The 20,497-nt window shown below is 43.5% G+C and overlaps 1 protein-coding gene across 1 annotated transcript in view; it reads left to right on the top strand.

Annotated features, from left to right (window-relative positions):
• ALK (ALK receptor tyrosine kinase) overlaps positions 1-20,497 on the top strand; it is an 878,396-nt gene that overhangs the window by 161,537 nt on the left and 696,362 nt on the right. The gene's annotated exons all lie outside the window — the stretch shown is intronic.

The following is a 20,497-nucleotide window of genomic DNA, read 5'->3' on the forward strand; positions in this document are numbered from 1 at the left end:
CTCTCTCAATTTCTGCCGTGGGTTTTCTCTCTCTCTCTCTCTTTTTTTTTTGCCTGCCTCTGTCTGGTACTAGGGCTTGTTTTCATGTTTGTTTCATCTCCACTCAAACCAGCTAATTTCCAGATGCCCCTGGCTTGTCTAACGTGTGTCAGTTGTTTTCCTCCATCTCTCTGCCAAGCTTCTGACAGTACTAGCTGGCTCTAAGAAGAGGAGATACTGTGTAGAGGAAAGAGAGTGGCTTCTAGTCTGACTCCTACTTCTTACTATCTGTTTTCTTGTCAAGGTACTTTGTTTTCTGGATCCCAGATTCCCTATTACTCAAATGAAAGAGTTGATGAGTTGGCTAGAGGCCTGTTCAGCATTCACATCCCATTGTGCTGTAATTTCTTAGAAGGGAGATGGGTACACTTGCTTTGTCCACAAATGGATGAACTGTCTTAGAGTGGCTCCTGGGCTCCTGGACTCCTGTTTGCTTTGAAGATATGCAAGATCTGCATTTCCCCGGGCTTGGCAGTGATACCCATCTGAGTGCTGACTGTCAACAAAAATGAAAATTAGGCAAAAGTGATGACAATACATAGAGGAGATTATTTGACTGTCAAAGTAATCTCACATTCACTCATTACTCAGCGTTTGGAGAAGAAAAGCCTCCCAGGGTATCAGAGAAAACTTATTACTCAATTTTCTAATGCTGCTTGGTGGGCCAGAGATGGGCTCACAAAAGAAACAGATGCAGCCAAATGCCCATGAATCAAAGGAAGAGAATATTTATTGATGGAGTGAATTTATAGTTTAAGATAAAGCAATATGATTATAATGATGTTTTAATGGTGATGATGGGGGTGGTGATGCTAACAATAACAATAGCCCATATAGAGCATATATTATGTTCTAGGACTGCTACTAAGTCCACAGACATTTATCATTTAATCCTCAGAGTCCCCTTCTATTATCCGAAGTCACACTCAGATGAACAAGCATACTGTATCAAGGCAAATGCATGTGTGTTTTAGTGGATGAGAGTCATGTTGGTACTCCCAGTATTTTACATTTATTTCAAGTTTGGAAACCATTACTCATTAATGATACTTTTCTGTTTTGATTTTTCCAGCACACCTAAGATGTGGCAAGGGTGAATGTATCCCATATTGTAGATAAGAAAACCCATATTGGAAAGGTGAAGGCTAACACACCTAAGAATTAGTGGAAGCTCATGTGAGGTATGTTGCCTGGGGCATTTAAGAAGGACAACCCCAGTTTGAACAACACAAATAAAGTGATTAGTTTACTCTTTGTAGCAAAACTATTGGCTTAATTGCATGCTTTTTGGCTGTGTTGAAACCTGATTGGAAATATTTAAGTCTGAAAAGTTCCCTAAGTTCTTTGAAAAGAAAGCTGCTCCCTTTCCATCCCATGACCCTGGCTTATTATTTTTCTGTCTTAGGGAGGAACTCTGGCCCTGCTTTCACCACAGTTCATTCCTTGGGTCAGCTGAAGGGGAGTGTCTGTCTGTCTGTCTGTCTCTCTCTCTCTCTCACTCTTTTGTTTTGTTTTTTGTCTACCTTGGTGGTTTCTGCTTTTTCTGCAGAGAATCTCTTTGAAACCACTGACCTTTGAAATTCCAGGACTCCCCAGTATGTGTTGTGTTGGCCGCAGACAACTCCAAACCCAGGTTCTGTGCAGGATGATGGAGTGTATAAGACTTGGGCCTTTCCTCTATCCATGCTGCTATCATTCCTCCCAAGGTCAGCAAGAATAAAAGATGATCTCAGTGTTCGCCCTTCCAGTTTCCATGTTCAGGAACTTTGTGAACTCTTTCTTTTAATCTTTCTTCACATTGCTGCCTTGTCTCAGCTTGGTACCATGTGCCGCTCTGTGCAACTCTCTTATTTATCTTCTAGGTCATCCACAAGGAGGTTAATCATTTAGAAGCTGGGGCATTTTCCCTATCTGGAGAATGCTTTTTCCTGAACTCATTGAAAATCTCTTTGATTTGCCTAAGAACTAAAACTAAAAATCTAGACTAAGAGGGAAAATATTCGGTGGGAGTAGCATATTTATAAGCTTTGAGTTTGTATCAGAAATCTCACATTGTTCAGAGGACTGCTGGGTGCTCCCCATTGACAAAATATGTGGTTTCCTACATACTGTGTTTTAAAGTTTGTTAGAAAAAGCTTCCTCTGAAGAAATTGTGTTTGATCCTGCCATTACAAATAGATAGGTTGGTGTTAAATATTGTTCTCTATGATTGTGCAATGAAGATGAGAACCTCTTTTGAAATCAGAATATTCCTAGTGTTGTTTTTAGCTGGGATTGTCCTTGTGGGGTAACAGAGTCTACACTGAGTTTTCCCAGATATAGAAATGTTGTCAATATTGCACCTGTGCCTGTGAAAGGAGTCAGTAAGAGCAGGAATACTCAAAAGGTGGAGAGAACAAAGGGGTCCCTCTGGTAATGAGATTTAGCCTAACTGGAAAACAGGGCTGAGCTAGGAAGTGAGTAGACATAAAGAATTCCATTGATTAGGCAGGATAAAAGTAGGCTCTTCCATCAAGGTCACACACACGGACAGGTAGCTGGACTTTTGTGGCCAGTTTCAGCAGTATTTGGTAAAGACAAACAGCTCTCTGCCCCATAGATCCCCAGCTAGAACTTCTCCTCTGTCCTGTAAAGGTCATAATCAAATGGAAAGAATGGGAAATAAGGCAGACTGAGCTCACCTCATGAGAAACACTTAGAGGCCCTACTACGAGCTTTGCAATGAGCATAAAACCCCTAAGTGACTTCCTTTTGGCAGCCTTTTCCTGCTGAAGAAGTTGCTTTCCCACAGGCTTTCACTCTGCTCTTTCAGTGTCTCTGCAGTTTTCAGTAAAAGTTTTCTGCTAAAAATTGCACTCTTGGTTTGTTCATCTGCCTCATACTTTGTCACAGGTAGAAAAAGTTCCCTGGGTTCAAATCAGCTATAACATCTTGGTGCACTGGCCAGGAATCAAACCCTCCCACCAGCAGCTGTAACACCTGTGCAAAAAGTTCTTACTGCTATGGAAACCACCACCCCCAACTCAGTCTGAAGGCTTCGTGGGTGTTGGGAGACATGTTTGCAAGTGTGCAGGGCCAGCCAGAGGGCTGAAGAATTAAGGCCCTGCAAAAGCAGCTCTGCCTTTAGGAAAGATTGGGTTTAGTGCGTACATACCCATTCTCCTTGCTGTTGGTGGATAATTCTGTCTCGCAGATTCCCTCATGTGCTATGCTCCAGCTTCCCGCTGCGGTAGCTGGCTTGAGGGGTGTGTTTTTGGCTTTCTTCCCATTCTCCCATCAGTGTTCCTGGGGTTGCCTCCCAAATTTGCAGTTAAATTCTTTTCTCAAGGGTACTTCTAAGGAAGTCAAAGTCAAGAGACCAGGTCTCAGAAAACTGAAAGTAGATACAACTCATGGGAGACTCAGGCTGTTTTATTCAGCTCCTCCATCTGTACTCTGGGGTTCAATGTCTTGGCAAGAGAGATGCTGCCCCTCCAGGTAGTAAGTGCACATTTTAGGCAGGGAAATGGGAAAAAAAAAAAGTGAAGAATAAGGCCAGTTTTTTTTCCCCAGAGATTTTTTTGTTTTGAACAGGAAGCTCTGTATCTCCAGGAAGTTCTGCTTCTGCTTACATCTCTGTTGCCAAAATTTTGTTACTACACTCCTATGCCCACGTGCAGTAGACCTGGGTAACGCAGTAGTCCTAACTGAGCGTATTTTCCTGTCTAACAAGAATTGCACTTATATCGTGAAACACAAAGAATGGGGCCCGGTGTGATAGCCTGTGGCTAAATTCCTCACCTCGCATACACTGGGACACTATATGGGCACTGGTTAGTGTCCCAGTGGACTCACTTTCCATCCAGCTCCCTGCTTGTGGCCTGGGAAAGCAGTAGAGAAGGATCGAAATGCTTGGGACCCTTCACCCACATGGGAGACCCTGGAAGAGGCTGCTGGTTTCGAACTGGCTCATTTCTGGTTGTTATGGCCACTTGGGGAATGAATCAGTGGAGAGAAGATCTTCCTTTCTATCTCTCCTCCTCTCTGTATATGTGACTTTCCATTAAAAATAAATAAATCTAAAAAAAAAAAAAACCAACAAAGAATGAATTCTGGGTAGGCCAGAAGCAGTCTCTGTCAGAGAAATCAACGTCTTATCACGTGTCTGTAATCCTGGGGTGTGGCGTGGGCTTTGTAGATGCATGTTATTCAAAGCATCTGGCCAGTGGTATTAGTATCACCTGGACGCTTGTCAGAAATGCAGGGCTTGGGATTGCATTAGAATCTACTTTGAATAAGACCATCCTCCACACCCTCACATACCATGCACAATGTCTGAGAATGGCTGTGCAAATATTTTTCCTTAATGTCAAGACAAACAAGGACATTGCTGGCTTTTGCTGTCCTTTTCTTGGCTTTGCAGCATACTTGGTGAATGGCAAATTTCTGATGAATAACAGAATAAGTTATGTTTACCCAGAGCTATAAGAAAATTCTCTAGCCCCTCGGAATCAAGGTAATCCCTCATCCTTTGAGATCTGTTAATGATGCCTGTATCTCTCTTTTCTGTATCATAAGGAGCCATGAAGTTGAACTTCTACTTTTGTTCTCCTAGATCATAAGGTCTCTGATCTTTTTCATTTTGTCTTAGTTTTTATTTGCTTAAATTGACACATAATAATTCTATGTGTTTATGGGATACAGTGTGATAACTGTGTGTGTATGGGTGTGTAGCAATGAAATCAGGATAGTTTTCATTTTTTTTTTAAGATTTATTTATTTTTATTGGAAAACCAGGGAGACAGAGAGGAAGATCTTCCATCCGACGGTTCACTCCCCAAGCAGCCACAATGGCTGGAGCTGAGCCAATCTGAAGCCAGGAGCCAGGAGCTTCTTCCAGGTCTCCCATGCGGGTGCAGGGTCCCAAAGCTTTGGGCTGTCCTTGACTGCATTCCCAGGCCACAGGCAGGGAGCTGGATGGGAAGCGGGCCTCTAGGATTAGAACCAGCACCCATATGGGATCCTGACGCATGCAAGGTGAGGACCTTAACCGCTACACTATCACACTGTGCCCAGTCTTCATTTCTTTATGTGGAAAACTTTGAGCTCCTTCCTTCTAGTCTTGTGAGATTTATGGCTAATTAATGATTATATATGACAGTTATCCTACTGACTTTAGAACAGTGGAGCTTATTCCCACTATCTAACTGGATTTTGGTTCCCGTTATCTCATTAGGCTTGGCACTATCTCCAGCCCATCCCCTCCTAAAACCCTGTTGGATGCTTTGCTAGTTTAAATTGAGTGGAAGCAAATGTTACTGATTTTATGCACCTAGTTCTAATCTTTTTCTTCATTTCATTGTTCTTTTGTTAAAGCGACTCTAACAACTAACAATGTAATATCGCTGGAATTTTCTAACATTATGTTTGGTGGTTACTGATGTTTGAATACATTGAAAAATATAGTGTAGAAATTCCAAACTTTTTAACAGCAAGATTCTTTCTGCAAGCATAGAACTCTGTGTGCCCCCAGATTAGAGACCAGCTGCTGTGGTTTGGATGAGGGGCTGGGCCCCAGCCAGGGTCTCCCCACCAGTGCCCTTCTCAACCCTTTGAGTCCTTAAATGCTTTTGATTTTAGTTTATGAAGGCTTCACAACTTTCCAGTCCATTCTTTCAGTGATTGATAGGACTAGGTAGGGATAGCAACATCAATAAGCTACAGCAAATGTGTTGCTATACAGAAATATACATTGCATATTATTTGCATTGTTAAAAAAGAATATGAGCGTGTATGAGTGTATATATATGCTAAACAGTGCCCTGTGATCTTAAAATAACCCAGTGATTTTACTGTACTTTCTTTGATAGAAATTCAAGTTACATGAATGGCAAAAACTTTCAAAACCTTGTAACAAATTGTATATAAAAAAGTTAAATATAGATGATTGATATTAAACTGTAATATCTGGAAAATTATAGGTCAAAAATTTTGCTGATGAAGGTTTAGAACACTACACATCATAGGGTTAACCAAATAATTGATAATGCCCTAAATTGATCACATGAATATAAATCAACAGCAGTTTACATTTTCTTTAAAGATTTATTCATTTTTATTGGGATGTCAGATTTACAGAGAATGAGAGAATGAGAGAAAGATCTTTTGTCCAGTGGTTCACTCCCCAAGTGGCTGCATTGGCGGAGCTGAGCCAATCTGAAGCAAGGAACCTTTTCCTGGTCTCCCATGTAGGTGCAGGGTCCCAAGGCTTTGGGCCGTCCTCAACTGCTTTCCCAGGCCACAAGCAGGGAGCTGGATGGGAAGTGGAGCATCCAAGAAAGGAACTGGCACCCACATAGGACCCCAGTCATGCAAGACAAGGACTTTAGCCACTAGGCTACTACACCATGCCCAGCAGTTTATATTTTAAGACAGCAGAAGTAGCAGCTCTAGGAAACCCCATCAGCTCACAGAAGTTATGGGAAACTTGTTCTTAAGAGTCATGAGACATATTATTTTTATTGTGAATGCAACTAACAATAGGACTAAAGACCTAAAGATAGGATAGGATAGGCTAGGCTAGGCTAGGCTAGGATAGGATAACTTTCTCCACATTTTTGGAGTTCACCTGCCTGGCGTTGCAGCCACAGAAGGAGGTGGGAAACAGCCAGGCTCATACGGTGTCTTCACTTTTCAGTTGGTAGTGAATTTGATTCTCCTGCAAACTCTAATAATGAGCTATTTTAAATTTATGAATACCAAAATTTAATAACCTCAATAATTCAGTTTAAGTTGCTTCTAAGTAGCCTGCGGTCCCATGTCAAGATAAAAGTCTACAGTCTTCCCTGGGAGAAAGGGAGACCTCTTGCCTTTGCCAGGCTTTGAAAATCATCACTGTAAAGAAAGCAGAGCCACAGACTGGAAAAATGCTTTCCTGCCCTCAAAGGAGCCTCCTTCATTATGTTGTGCTGCTGGAGATGGAAGCTAAATGCACCAGATGGGTTCCCTCCAAGGACAGGAGTGCATTCGTCCCTCTGCTGATTTGCCTTGATGTGCTGTGACTTGCAGGGAAGTCACTGGCTGTGTTACTGGAGGATCATTAGCTGGGCTGAAGGCCCCAGGAGGAAGGCGGGTCAGGGGGACAGCTTCTGAGCCAGGTTCCTTAATAGGCTGAGCTGCTTTACTCTTTTTGCTTAAAGACCAATTTAAAAGTAGTTAAGTGGTTTTGCCACTTCACACCACCATGTCTGCAATCCAGCAGGCTTCCCGTGGCTCTCCTAGGTGTTCGGAGGCCACTTTCCAAAATGCCTCTGGCTGACGTGAAATTAGTAGATTGTAAATATGAGTCTTCTCCAGAGATGCTTACCCTTACTCTTATTTGTGGCTGTAATTCAGGTGGGTTGCAAACGAGACAAATTCAGTGTCATCAGGATATATGGAAAAGAAGGAAGGAAAAACAGGAAGATGCTGGGCATAGAGCAGCTACAAATTCCCCACCAAAATGGGAGCCACTGGCTATTGATCCTTGTAACCAAGGGAACTACTGGTGCCATCTTGGTTCCTTTTAGCATTTATAGCCGAGATTGTTTGGGACTAGGGGTGGCTTTTGAGACAGTGAAATTATAGGCAGGATAGCTCCATGGATATGAAGGTGTAGGACCAATCATGGACACATGCTCTCTGTGGCTGGCAAGATCTTCTTGTCATAGACTGTCATGATCCATACTGATAAGGGCTGATTGCTCTAGAAGGGGTTCCAAGTTTATCTCATTTTCTCTAGGTTGGACAGGCATGTCTTATCGACTTCCTACAGAGTATCTACTAGATTCTTCCCAATGATAGTTTGAGCAATGTCTGTAAATCCATAGATATCCTTAACTATTCTGAGCCAATGTACTTTGGAAACTGTAAGTAGTTACAGGAACAATTTGATCAATTAACTGGGACTCAGAACAATATTTGGAACTTCTAGGTTCCTGGGGGAACTTCTAGAAATCTCTGCAGTACTGATGGGGCTGTCAGATCATTCTTCTCAGTGTAGGTGCATAAGCAGTAGACTGTCCTCCTGACCCACCTTCTCAGTGCGTCGGCATTCGTGGGTCTTGGGGAATCCAGGATTCTGAAGTTCTAAGGAGCCACCTCTGGCTGTTCTTAAGTTTGTCAGGAAACGAGCACTGCTGTGGTCTGTGGCTTTACAGCCTGTGTGGAGGCCACTTTGCTGGTGTGGGTGGGGATAGTGTGTGTCAAGTTCCATGGCCAGAACTTCATGATTCAGAGGCAGGCAAGGACTTAGTGAGCTTGGACAAAGCAATGGTATAGCCACAGGTTGATCTGAACATGGAGATTTTGTAGGCAATATCTCTTTTCCTTAAATATTCCTTGAAAATGAGTCAGATACTAATAACTGTTCATTCAGCAGTTTTCAACTAAAATTTATGGAGTGTCTACTTTTTGATAACCTATAGAGAAGAAATGTTTTAAAACACTCTGGTTGTCCAGGTCAAGGCTGGCCCTCTGATGCCGCACAGCACTCATTGCCTCAGAGATGTACCTACACGTCATCCGGCAGGTAGAGGAAGGGCAGGGGTCAGGTTTTCTTTGTTAGCGTGGAGTTTAGAAATGTGAGTCCTAATTCAGTAAAAATATCTTCCTGAAGACAAGGTCCAGAATCAGGTTTAATGGTGAGATGTAAACAACCCCATTAGGTCATGAGGTCTACATCACTATCGCTATGACTACTAGCCAAGGAAATGTAGTAAGACAAGGGGAGGAAAAAGAAGAATCATAAAGAACCAAAACTATCATTGTTTACTCATGATATAGCTTCACACTTGGAAAATCTAAGATGAATTGAAAAGCTTTTCAGGGGCAATAAATATATCTAAGTGAGAGGCTGGATGCAGAATGAATATAGAAAAACCAATAGCATTCTGACACATAATACCAATAAGCAGTTAGAATATGTACTTGAAAGAAAAAAAAATGTCATTTACAACAATGAAACAATAGGAATAAACTTTGTGAGAAATATGCAAACCCTACGTGAACAAATTATTGAATATCATTTAAGAACATGTTTAAAAGGCCTCTGTGTTCTTGGGTAGAAAGACTCATGAGTATAAAGACAATAAATATTCCTTTGTTAACTTATACATTTTAACTTGTCTCAATACATAAAGCAATTAGTTTTTAGAACGAATCAAGTCAATTCCACTATTTATATGGTAAAACAAAGGAACAAAAATATGTAAATAAATTCTGAAAAGGATGAAATTGGGAGAGGAGGGCAACTTTCCACCTATGATAAAGCTCTGAGATTATAACTTGTGACAGGCTGGGGAGGGTTGGGCCAATGGCTCCATGCCACAGAAAGATGGAACCAAAAAGATTAAAACACAGGCAAGGGCTCAGTGATGTGGCCTAGTGGCTAAGGTCCTCGCCTTGATCCCATATGGCCGCTGGTTCTAATCCCGGCAGCTCCACTTCCTCTCTATCTCTCCTCCTCTCAGTATATCTGACTTTGTAATAAAAATAAAATAAATCTTTAAAAAAAATGCACGCAAAAAATTATTTATGATAAAAATGGTATTTTTCTCATCAGTAGGGGAAATATTTCTTTATGAAACAGGTTTAGGATGAGTCCTGGGAAAGAAGAAATAAAATAATAAAATTGGATTCTAGTCCATTCTTTACCAAGGAATGCAAATGGATTAAAAATATAAAAAAATAAAAACCCATTAAAATACTAGAGGAAAATATAGGAAAAGTTTTATTTTAAAAAATTATTTATTTATTTTTATTGCAAAGTCAGATATAAAGAGAGGAGAGACAGAAAGTAAGATCTTCCATCCAATGATTCACTCCCCAAGTGACTGCAATGGCCGGTGCTGCACCAATCTGAAGCCAGGATCCAGGAACTTCTTCCAGGTCTCCCACGCGGGTACAGGGTCCCAAGGCATTGGGCCGTCCTCGACTGCTTTCCCAGGCCACAGGCAGGGAGCTGGATGGGAAGTGGAACTGCCAGGATTAGAACCAGCGCCCACATGGGATCTCGGCATGTTCAAGGCAAAGACTTTAGCCACTAAGCCACTGTGCCAGGCCTGGGAAAAGCTTTAAAGACATCGTGTATCTGTATTTGTGTAGCTTAGGTATAATCTGGAAGTCATGAAAAAGTATTTAATTTGAGAGTTGCAAAGTGATTTTGCAGGCTAAGACAAAAGGCAAAAGAGAAATGTGCTAATTTCCTTAAAATGCAAATAAATTCTACTGATTAGTAAGAAAGAACCAACAAACCAAAAGACAAATGGGGAAAGTACATATGTAGAGATTTTTCTGTAAAATACAAAATACCTCAAAATGGGAAAATAAACAGTTGGCCTGCTTATAATGGGAGAAGTGGAATTAGAGTAGAGTGGGATACCGTATTTTTCACTCTGAAGTTTTACTGCTCAAAAATGTGAAAACTTGGTGGTGAAGGTAAGAGGCAAAAATCACTCTCAATTATTGGGATTTATAAATGTATGTACTGTCAGTGGAAGATAATTGGGTAATGATTGCTTTATATGTACATATCCTTTGTCCTAGCAATTCTCCTGGGAATTTACCATGACAATGAACTTGAATTTGCCCAAAAGGAACAGCACTAGGTTTTTCTCTCCAAACATTTGGAATAATTAATAATGACAGCAAAGGTTTTTTTTTTTTTTTTTTTTTTTTTTTTTGGTAAACTTAAATTCTATCAAGAGGAGCTGATTGAATACACATGGGAGCAGCCATACATTAGAATGCAATACATCCATTTTAAAACACCCTGGTTGCTTCAGACACCAAGATGACGTTATGTAAAAGACATATTGTCCTATTTAAAAATAGAGATTACGTATTTCACGTTACCGATTGTGTGTGCATGCACGTGGGTATAGATCTATACCAACATGTCCCAACCTGCAGGACACGACGCTCAAACCCTGAGGGTGGACTGGGAATGCCGGGCTGGTAGCCCCGGGCTGCTGGCCCAAGAAGCACACGGACACTCGTACTTGGTGGAAAAAGTGCCCCTCTCTTTATTTTTACTCCTCATATATATATATACCTTCTTCTCTACGGGAGGGGGAGAAAGGGAGGGGTTTACTGGGAGTAATTATCTTCACTGAAGCAGGGAAGGAACTAATCAGCTATATTGAAACAGGGGAGGAACTAATTATTTGAACAGGAACAAGGGTGGAGGTTCTATTCTGCTTGCTCTACAGAGGATGTTTTGGCCTAATATCCTGCTTGCTGTAGCCCTGCTTGCAGGCTTTTGCAATGCAACAGGCTGTCAGGTAGGCCAAGTCTAAGGCCCATAAGTCTGTGGCTCCCAACAGTTCCCCCTTCTATTTTTTCTATGATACAGTAAGCGTATGGCTCGGTGACTGTGCCTATCTTAGGTCATCTGACCTCCCGTCAGGTCCTTACCCATCATGGGAAGCTTAGGCAGATGGCAAAGCCTAACTCCTGTCTTAGGTTGGTACCTGACTGGGTCAGAGGTTGCCCGCCTTTGACTACCAGCCCCGGCTACTGTATAGGTGAGAGCCAGAATTGAGGGTCTTGCCGTCCTTCTAGGGCTGCAAAGACTTGTCTTATGGCCATAACATGAGCCTGTGCTTGCTGTTTTAGCTGCTTAAGCTGAAGGCACAGCAAAAGGAGGCCTATGCATAAGAGTCATCCTAGCAGCAACCCCCACTCAGTTCCTGAACAAATGGAACCCCTGGGCTATAATATCTACAAGAGAATTCCAGGAAATGGAAACAACATGGGTGGAATCAATGGCAAAGATGTGATGGCAAAGCAAGCCTTCAAAGTCTGCATTCCAGGAACCATTCAATCTGTAAGAGAGCTCATGAGAGAGATTAGCAAGTGTAGAGACACATTCCAACTTTACCAAGGTGACACATACTGCATTGAACCCGAGTAATAAATCATTCCTGAAAAAGCTTTGGGAGGACTCTAGTCGTGGGTCCCAAAGGCAGTGGAAGTGGGATTGCTCTCATTATTTCCCCATGTATCTCCATCCTTCTGGGGGGTGGGTTCCAAAGGAGTAGAAGTAGTGAGACTGGGAGAATGCTGCGTAACCAGCCTTTTGGGAACGCATCTAGGGCTATCTTCATCCTGTGGCAAAACACAAACACTTCCTTTTCCCCAAATAAGAACAGGGTCTGGCCCTTGCCATTGTCCAGTCAAAACATTTTTTCCAAAAGACACTGTTTTTTTTCCCTGAGCATGGGTTCCAATGACAATCTGCTGCAGTTACCCTCATGATCAATATTTTGGAAGTTAAGGGTAAAAAGAGCTAAAAGTAGGGGGAAAATATTTAAAAGAACAGATGAAAATGTTGGTACCTTTCATTAGGCCCATATAGTTGGAACTGATTTTATTCTCTTTTCCTTGGGCATGGGTGGCAAATGTAAGAGACAACTTTGCAGGAGAGAGTCAAAGGTAAGCAAGTCTTCTCATTAACCAGAAGACAGCTTAATTTTCATTAATGCAACTCTAGCAAATGAGAAATTTTGAGTGTTTGCATTTGAGGGGGTTCTGTAGGTCTTGTCAGGAGCCCTCATCCAACTTCAGGTTTGCAGACTTAGACCTTCAGAATTCTGATTTTGAGACAGGAACCGGGGTGTAGAGTGAGTAAAGAGTTGTGAGGTATAGGACACAATACCACACTCATGTCTAACAGTGTTGACACACACAACACTTAACACACAGCTCCTCACAGGTAGCTTTACAACACAACCACTAAGTATTCTTCACTTTAGAGACTTTTCGGGTGATAAGACCCCTCAGAAATCTGCTAGCCATGGTAAAGCCTCTCATGCTTTGCTAGTAGTCATACACTGAACTCACTGGGAGGGTTCTGCTACTTTCTTAATTTCCTATTCTGACTTCATACACAGCATGTAAATCTAGTCTTACAGGTTACTACCAGCAAATATAAGAAAAAGAGACTTCAAGCAACTTTGCTACCTACTTATATATGCATGTCTTAGGAAGCATACATGCTAAAATGCTAAAATCACATACTTGCCATAATCAAGTTTATGTCTTTTGTATTGCAAGCAAACTAATGTACTTTCTTACCATTTCGGTGTAATGTCAAAATCTTTTTTTTAAATTATTTTTTAATAATCTTACTTAGTTGATTAGGGAACAAAGGGTCATGGGCTACAGGGTGAAAGTGGGTAATACCATTGTTTCCACATCAATATCATTTTACCCTGTATCTGGGGTCAGGGAAAAAAACAAAGGGAAAAGCCCCACCCAACCTCCCACCCATCCCAGATCCCCAATGGGAGGCGCGCTGTGAGGGTCCTGCTCATAGTTTTGATAGTTCATCAGTTCTGGATTGCTGCCAATCTCTCAGTTCCAATCGCAATGAACCCTATTCAGAATCCACTGGCTGATAGTCTCTTCATGGTTGGGGTTCTAAGATCAGCAGTTCAGTTGGAGGGATCTCCAAAGAAACTTCATCTGAGATGATCCCAGGCCCGATTCTTGCGCGAGTTTGCTAGTACAGAGTCCGACACCGTCCGTCACACCAATCAGCTTATGCTCATGCTGGTCATTGGGATTGCTGGGTTCGTTCTATTTCCATCCCTGTCTTCCTCGTGAACCAATGGGTGTTGTAGTCCAGTTCGATCCTGCCCACTTCATACTCGGTCCTCATGCAAACCGGTTGGAGCTGCAGCCTAGTTGGGGCGACTCCCCATAACCCCCACCAGTTCTGCCCCCTACCCTGGTTCTCATGCTAGCCAGTACACACTGCAGGCTCGTCCAGTCTGTCCCACATCCCATTTAGCTCTTGCATATGTCAATGGGCATTGAAGCCCAGCTCAACCCAACCGACCTACTATCCAGCCCACACACCTACTGGCAGGTGCCCTTCTGTACAGCCACCCCTGCCCCCGTCCTGGTGTTCGTGCTATCCAGTGAGAGTGGTAGCCCCGAAGGAGGTGCCCACTATTTCCCTTCTAGGCCACACTCACTCCCAGATTATACACTCTCCAGGTAATTCTGGCATTTGACTTGACAGAATTAGCTCGGAGTGCCAGCCTCTGCCAGCTAGTACTGCGGCTAGCCCGACCAACCCTCACCCACTCTAGTTTTTGCTTGCACCAGTCGGAACAGTCAGCCCACTGTGGCCCTTCCCTTATCTAGCCCACATGAGGCCCACAGGCGTAACAGCCCTGCCTACTCTGATCTGCCCCCATCCCGACTCACGCTTTCCAATGGAAGTAGTTGTCCAGCAGGGGAGCCCACATTCCCCTGTCAGCTTTGCCTCTTCCCCCTGATTATCACATGTGCTGTTTGGGCGCTGCAACCACATCTGGTATGGCTCATCTCACCTTGGCATTCCTTATTGTGTACTAGTATGTGTCGCAACCGAACCTGGCTCGACCCACACTCTGTTCTGGTGCTCGGACTCACCAGTGGTTGATGTGAACAGGTTCAGCCTGGTCTGCCCCTAATCCATGCCATGTGTATACCAGTGGGATAATTTCCATAGCCTTTTCTGGGCTGTTTCCTATTGTGCTTGTTGTGCTTACCTGCAGGGACTGTGTCCTGCCAGAGGAGTTGTCCAGGCTCCTCCATCAGAAACTCTCCCAGTGCCAGGTTTCGCGCATACCAGTGGGTCCATGAGCCAGCCCTGTTCAGTTCACCTCCTGTCCTAGCAGGAACAGTGGTGTTTCCTGACTGTTCTTCAACCCAATCTGGTTCTTATTGTTGGATGTTTCAACCCAGCCATGGCTCTTCCATACCCCCATACAGCTTACACATGGTTCAGTAAGGGCTGAGACCTAGCCTAGTCTGTCATACATTTCCCCTGGTTCTGCAGAGCACCAGATGGTGTTGGAGTCTGGCCCGGCTTGGTGCTTCCATTCCCAGTCCACACTTGTGCCAAGTGGGATTACACTCGTATCCTGATCGGAACACAGCCCCATTTACAGCCCATGCGCTCATTGGTGGGAAACTCAACCCAGCTAGAGTATCCCCTAAGCTGCCCAACCGGGCCTATTCCCAGCCTTAGATCTCGTGAAGGCCAGTGGTTGCTCTGATTCTACTTGGTAGAGCCCCTCTCTTGTCCTGTCCCCTTAGATGCTGTGGCTTAGCATCCCTGTCTTACGCAGATCAGTACGTGCAAGGACCTACTTGGCATGACCTGTGCTCCAACCTGATATCTGTTGTTTCTTGTGAGTTAAGGTTTGTTCAGCCCTGCCCATTCTGTCCCCTTCTAGTGGCAGCATGGCCCACCCCACATCCTGTTAAAGGATGCACTTTCAGGTGCTGCTGCCTTGACCTGCGCTGACTGCTTTGGGTTCCTGCACCCGTGTGTGATGGCAGGTGGCATGGTCACATCTAGCTTAGTCCATCCCAACCCCAGCTTGCGAGCTAACCAGGGGAACTTGTATTTCCACAGGGTTGGGCCCACACAACCCCATAGAGTCTACCCCCAGACCAAGTTCTCTTGCGTGCTGGATAGAATCTTGACCCTGCCAAATGTGACCACTCCACCACTCCACCAAACAGTTGGGTAATGGTACCCATCACTGCCAAAGAGGCCCCCATCCATAGCATTGGTGTGGGCTGGTGTGTGACTATCAGTGATGTTCTAGGCAAACAGGCTATTTCTGTATTCCGAATTGGGTTGGTGTATCTGACTAACCGTAATTGTCTCCTGGGTACTTCCCTCCAACCCACCAGGTCTCAGTACCCACGCATGCCTATAACTTCCATGACCCTGGCCCTGGGAATCACCCAAGATTCACTACTCACCTACACTAAAATTGGACTTAGTCATGGGTGTCCCCAGGCAGCAAACATATCTTAAAGAACCCCAGAGTTTGCCGCCGGGCGGCCAGCAGGCAAAGCCTGGCACATGGTGCTCTGGCCGCCCTGGGGGAGGCCGAGGACTCGTTCACTGCCTTGTGGCAGTGTCTTTGGCGTGAGCCCCCAGCATTGGGTCCAACCCAGCAGGGGCACCCCCCACAGCTGCCACACTGTGAGGAGCGGCACTTGCCCCCAAACCCAAGGCCCGAACCCTCCCCAAACTCACCCAGCCGCCAGATATTAGCAGCTGGGTGGAGCTAGGAATTTTAACCCAGTTCCCAAGTTTCCTCATGGCACACTTACCCTGAGGAAAGAGCTCTCTTGGGTCCTGGGTGAGGCCGAGGACTCGTTCACTGCCTTGCGGCAGTGTCTTTGGCGTGAGCCCCCAGCATTGGGTCCGACCCGGCAGGGGCACCCCCCACAGCCGCCACACCGTGAGGAGCTGCACTTGCCCCCAAGTTATCTTAACTTTCAAAGTTTCTATATTCATAAAGATAAATACACGTGACCTGGCTTGCTAAGGCTGTTTATAATTAACATAGACTTCCCAACAGTATAATCCTTGATTAAAAATTGTTAAAGCATTTAAAGAGTAAAATGGCCCAGTCCAGATCACCACACATCAAGCACTGTAGATTTTCAGAAGAACAGGCAGTAACTATACTGTGGGAGTAGATTACCATTAAGTTTTAATAATTTCATAACTCTAAGCTTGCCTCTGGATTTCCGGGGTCCCTCAGATTATCCCTCGTGTCCCAAGACAGGGAGAAGGTCTGGGGATGAAATGAACTATGTCCCTCCAAAGTTCCAGGGGTCCCTCAGATTGTCCCTCGTGCCCTAGGACAGGGAGAGGGTCTGGAGATGAAATCACTTATGCCCCTACAAAATTTTTCTTAGAAATGTCCGAGTCAATTATCGACTCACCTTTTTTGCCTCGCACCCCAAACGCTTCGGCCGAAGTCTTCACCGCGAGGTTCCTCAGTAGCTCCACTGTATCAGGGTCCCCGTACGGGCCACCAATTTGTCCCGACCTGCAGGACACGACGCTCAAACCCTGAGGGTGGACTGGGAATACCAGGCTGGTAGCCCCGGGCTGCTGGCCCAAGAAGCACACGGACACTCGTACTTGGTGGAAAAAGTGCCCCTCTCTTTATTTTTACTCCTCATATATATATATACCTTCTTCTCTACGGGAGGGGGAGAAAGGGAGGGGTTTACTGGGAGTAATTATCTTCACTGAAGCAGGGAAGGAACTAATCAGCTATATTGAAACAGGGGAGGAACTAATTATTTGAACAGGAACAAGGGTGGAGGTTCTATTCTGCTTGCTCTACAGAGGATGTTTTGGCCTAATATCCTGCTTGCTGTAGCCCTGCTTGCAGGCTTTTGCAATGCAACAGGCTGTCAGGTAGGCCAAGTCAAAGGCCCATAAGTCTGTGGCTACTAACACCAACAAATCTCAGACATTTTGGTCTTAGAAAGTCTTTACATGCTTAAATATTAGGGACAAAAAGATTGTCTTAGAAAATTCCAGGCATGATTTTAGAAATTTTAACATTTTATAAAATTCTAGGCATGAATATACAAGCACACATTTCATTAGCTGTCAAAGTGGGTTGTCATCACATGTTGTGTAATCTCTAGCCAACTCTGCTGTACAACTAGGAAAGAATGGCAAGTGCTGCTGGTAGATAATGCCTTGGTGTGCCTGTAAAAGTGGACGTGACTTTGTGGACTCCCTGAAAGGGTCTTGAGTAACCCTGGGATTCTCAGCCACACTTGGGGAACAGCTTTTATATTCCTGTGTTGCCTCGTATGTGTACAACAGTTCTGCATGAATACCCAAGAACAGATAACAATGATTGCTTCCAAAGCAACAAACTTGAGATACCAGGGAAACCTTGTGGAAGAAAGATGTACTTCTCACTGCATAGCTTTTTGTAACATTTCAATTTTATGTATGTGTTACTGATTACATTTTTTAAAAAAACATAAGGATCTGAAGAAATGAGTTGGAATGCAAACAGAGATTTATGAGCTATAGAATTAATCAGAGTCTTAGACAAAGATTGATGTACATGAATATTAGTTGTGGCATTGTTTATAACAACAAAGACATGGAAACAGCCCACATGTCCAAAAATAGAGATTGGTTAAACGAATTATGGTACATCTATACATTGTAATTCTATGCAGTCATTAAAAATCATAAATCCCTAGAATGTCTTGTGATATGGCAGAATGCTCACAACATAATGTTAAATTTTAAAAAATAGCACAGGATATAAGTTTGCATGAACCAAATCATACTAATTTAAAACAATACTGGAAGGAAATATACCAAAATTTCAAGTCATTATTTTTGGGTAATGAGAGTGTTGGTTATTTAAATTTTCCTTTGAATATATTTCTGAATTTTTCAAATTTCCTAAAATTAGTATATCTCACTTTTATAATCAGAAACTTAGTGCTATAAAATAAGAAGAAAAAAGACAAAGGAAAGAATTCTTTCCGAGGGCCAAGGAGGTATGTGGCTCCTGCTGTACCTGTTAAGGAGACAATAAAATTATTCTGAGGGGTATTCTAATGTTACCTATTGCCAGGAGTGAAAGTTCATCTTGGTGGACATTTGCATGGGTCCAGAAGTACCACCTATGGTGGTTGGTTTGCAGTTGACAGAGCTTGGTTGAAAAAACAGGGAAGACAAAGGAACTTGGTGAACCAGAAGAGGAGGGATAATCTATTACTCAAGACAAATTCACTAAAAACTTAGTAACCTAAAGTAACCAGAAACCTTTACTGTCTCAAAGCTTAATCTGAGTCTGGAATTGGACTTAGCAAGGTGGTTCTGGCTCAGAGTATCTTCTGAGATATTGGCTGAGGCTTCAGGCTTCTGAAGGCTTCTGAAGGCTTGGAAGATCCATTTCCAAGTGGCTTGTTCACCTACATGGCAAGTTAGGGCTAACTATGAGCAGGAGGCCCTTATTTCTTGCCAAATGGACTTTTTCCTAAGAGCATCTGGAGTGTCCTTACAACACACTAGTTGGCGTCCCCTGAGCAGATGATTCAAGAGAGCCACATTGACTTTCAGATCAAACTCAGTAGTTGCATACTCCCATTCCTACGTATCTTATTGGTGATAGTGGTTAGCTCTGCTCAGTATGGGAAAGCAAGAGTACAAATATAGGATGGAGGGACTATTTTGAGGGTGGTTAACACTAGTAGACATTTGCTTTTCAAATGTCAATCCTATGGAGTCTGATGACCATTTCAGGACCAGATATGCTAGACTGCTGGGAAGTTTGACAGTCTGTTTCTTAGTGTGGGTGTTGTCTGGAAGGACTATATTGAAGGCTGTTATGCAACCAGCATGCTCAGATAGTGTTTGGAACTAGCAAAGGTGTAGGGGATTTTCTCTCTTAAGAGGGCTGGCATTGTGATGCAGTGAATTAAGACATAATGCCACATTGGCATCTTATATGGGTGCTGTCTTCAGCCTGCTTCAGTCCTGGCTGTTGTGACCATCTAGGGAGTGAACCAGCAGATGGGATATTTCTTTCTCTCTTTAACACTGCCTTTCAAATAAATAAATAAATAAATCTTAAAAAGAAAGCAAAAGGACGAAAGAAGATGCCTTGCCTTGTGTAAAGAATCGTTCTTCCATTGAACTTAGCACTTTAGATGATTTTTGTCATCCGTGATATAAATTTCATTCCTAAAAAACCTTAAAAACTGCAAAATATGAGCATTATAGCATTGCAAATTGTTTTTTTCAAATTGTCTTGTATGTGGAAATATGCTGTGCATATATGTCATTGCAGGATATACGTCCAGATTGGCAGCTCTGAAAATGTGCTCATGGTGCAGCTAGGTTTCCCAATGCTGACAGATCTGTGAGTGTGCTCAGGTCACAGTCCAGAAAGAGTGAAAGTAGGGGTCTCTGGGGCTCTGTCCTAGTAGAATGAACAAGGCCACCCCTGGATGTCAGAGTGGACTGGTTCTGGGGGTTAGAGTCTAGTGGGCTTTCAAAACAGGTCTGGGTGGGGTCCTTGCTAGGTGTCATCATCAGGGGAGAGGCCTGAGAGGAGAAGCTCAAGTTTCGACTTACCATAATTTGAGGCTGCAAGAGCAAACTCCATGTCTAATCTGCCTCCCAAGATGAGGTGTTCATTGTAAGATCCCAGAAACAATGAGACCCCAGAAAATAGGATAATTTTGGCCCCCAATAGTAACATGACTCAAATATCAGTTCCACCCAGTCTCTGCTCTCCAGTTCAGGTCTGGGAGAGAAAAGCTGATTGATTTAACCTCACCTGTGTGGATTGGCTTCTCTGGAGTTAGATATTCGCCTCTGTTCTAGTTAACCACATCTGTGGCCTGGGGTTCCCTGGTAATTACCACTGTCCCACGGTCTGTGGGTACAATCCTGAGGAAAGGAGAGGACAGATGGGCATCCTTAATTTTTAGGAGAGAGCAAGAGGAGCTGTGTACACGTGGCTGGGTCCACAAGAGATTGGCTGGGGGAGCTGTCACCAAAGAGCCGATTCTAGAGGGAGGATATTACCTCAGAGGGAGGGCTTATGGGAACAAAACAAACAAACAAACAAACAAAAAC

Source organism: Ochotona princeps, chromosome 8 (assembly GCF_030435755.1).
Source record: "Ochotona princeps isolate mOchPri1 chromosome 8, mOchPri1.hap1, whole genome shotgun sequence".
Taxonomy (NCBI): domain Eukaryota; kingdom Metazoa; phylum Chordata; class Mammalia; order Lagomorpha; family Ochotonidae; genus Ochotona; species Ochotona princeps.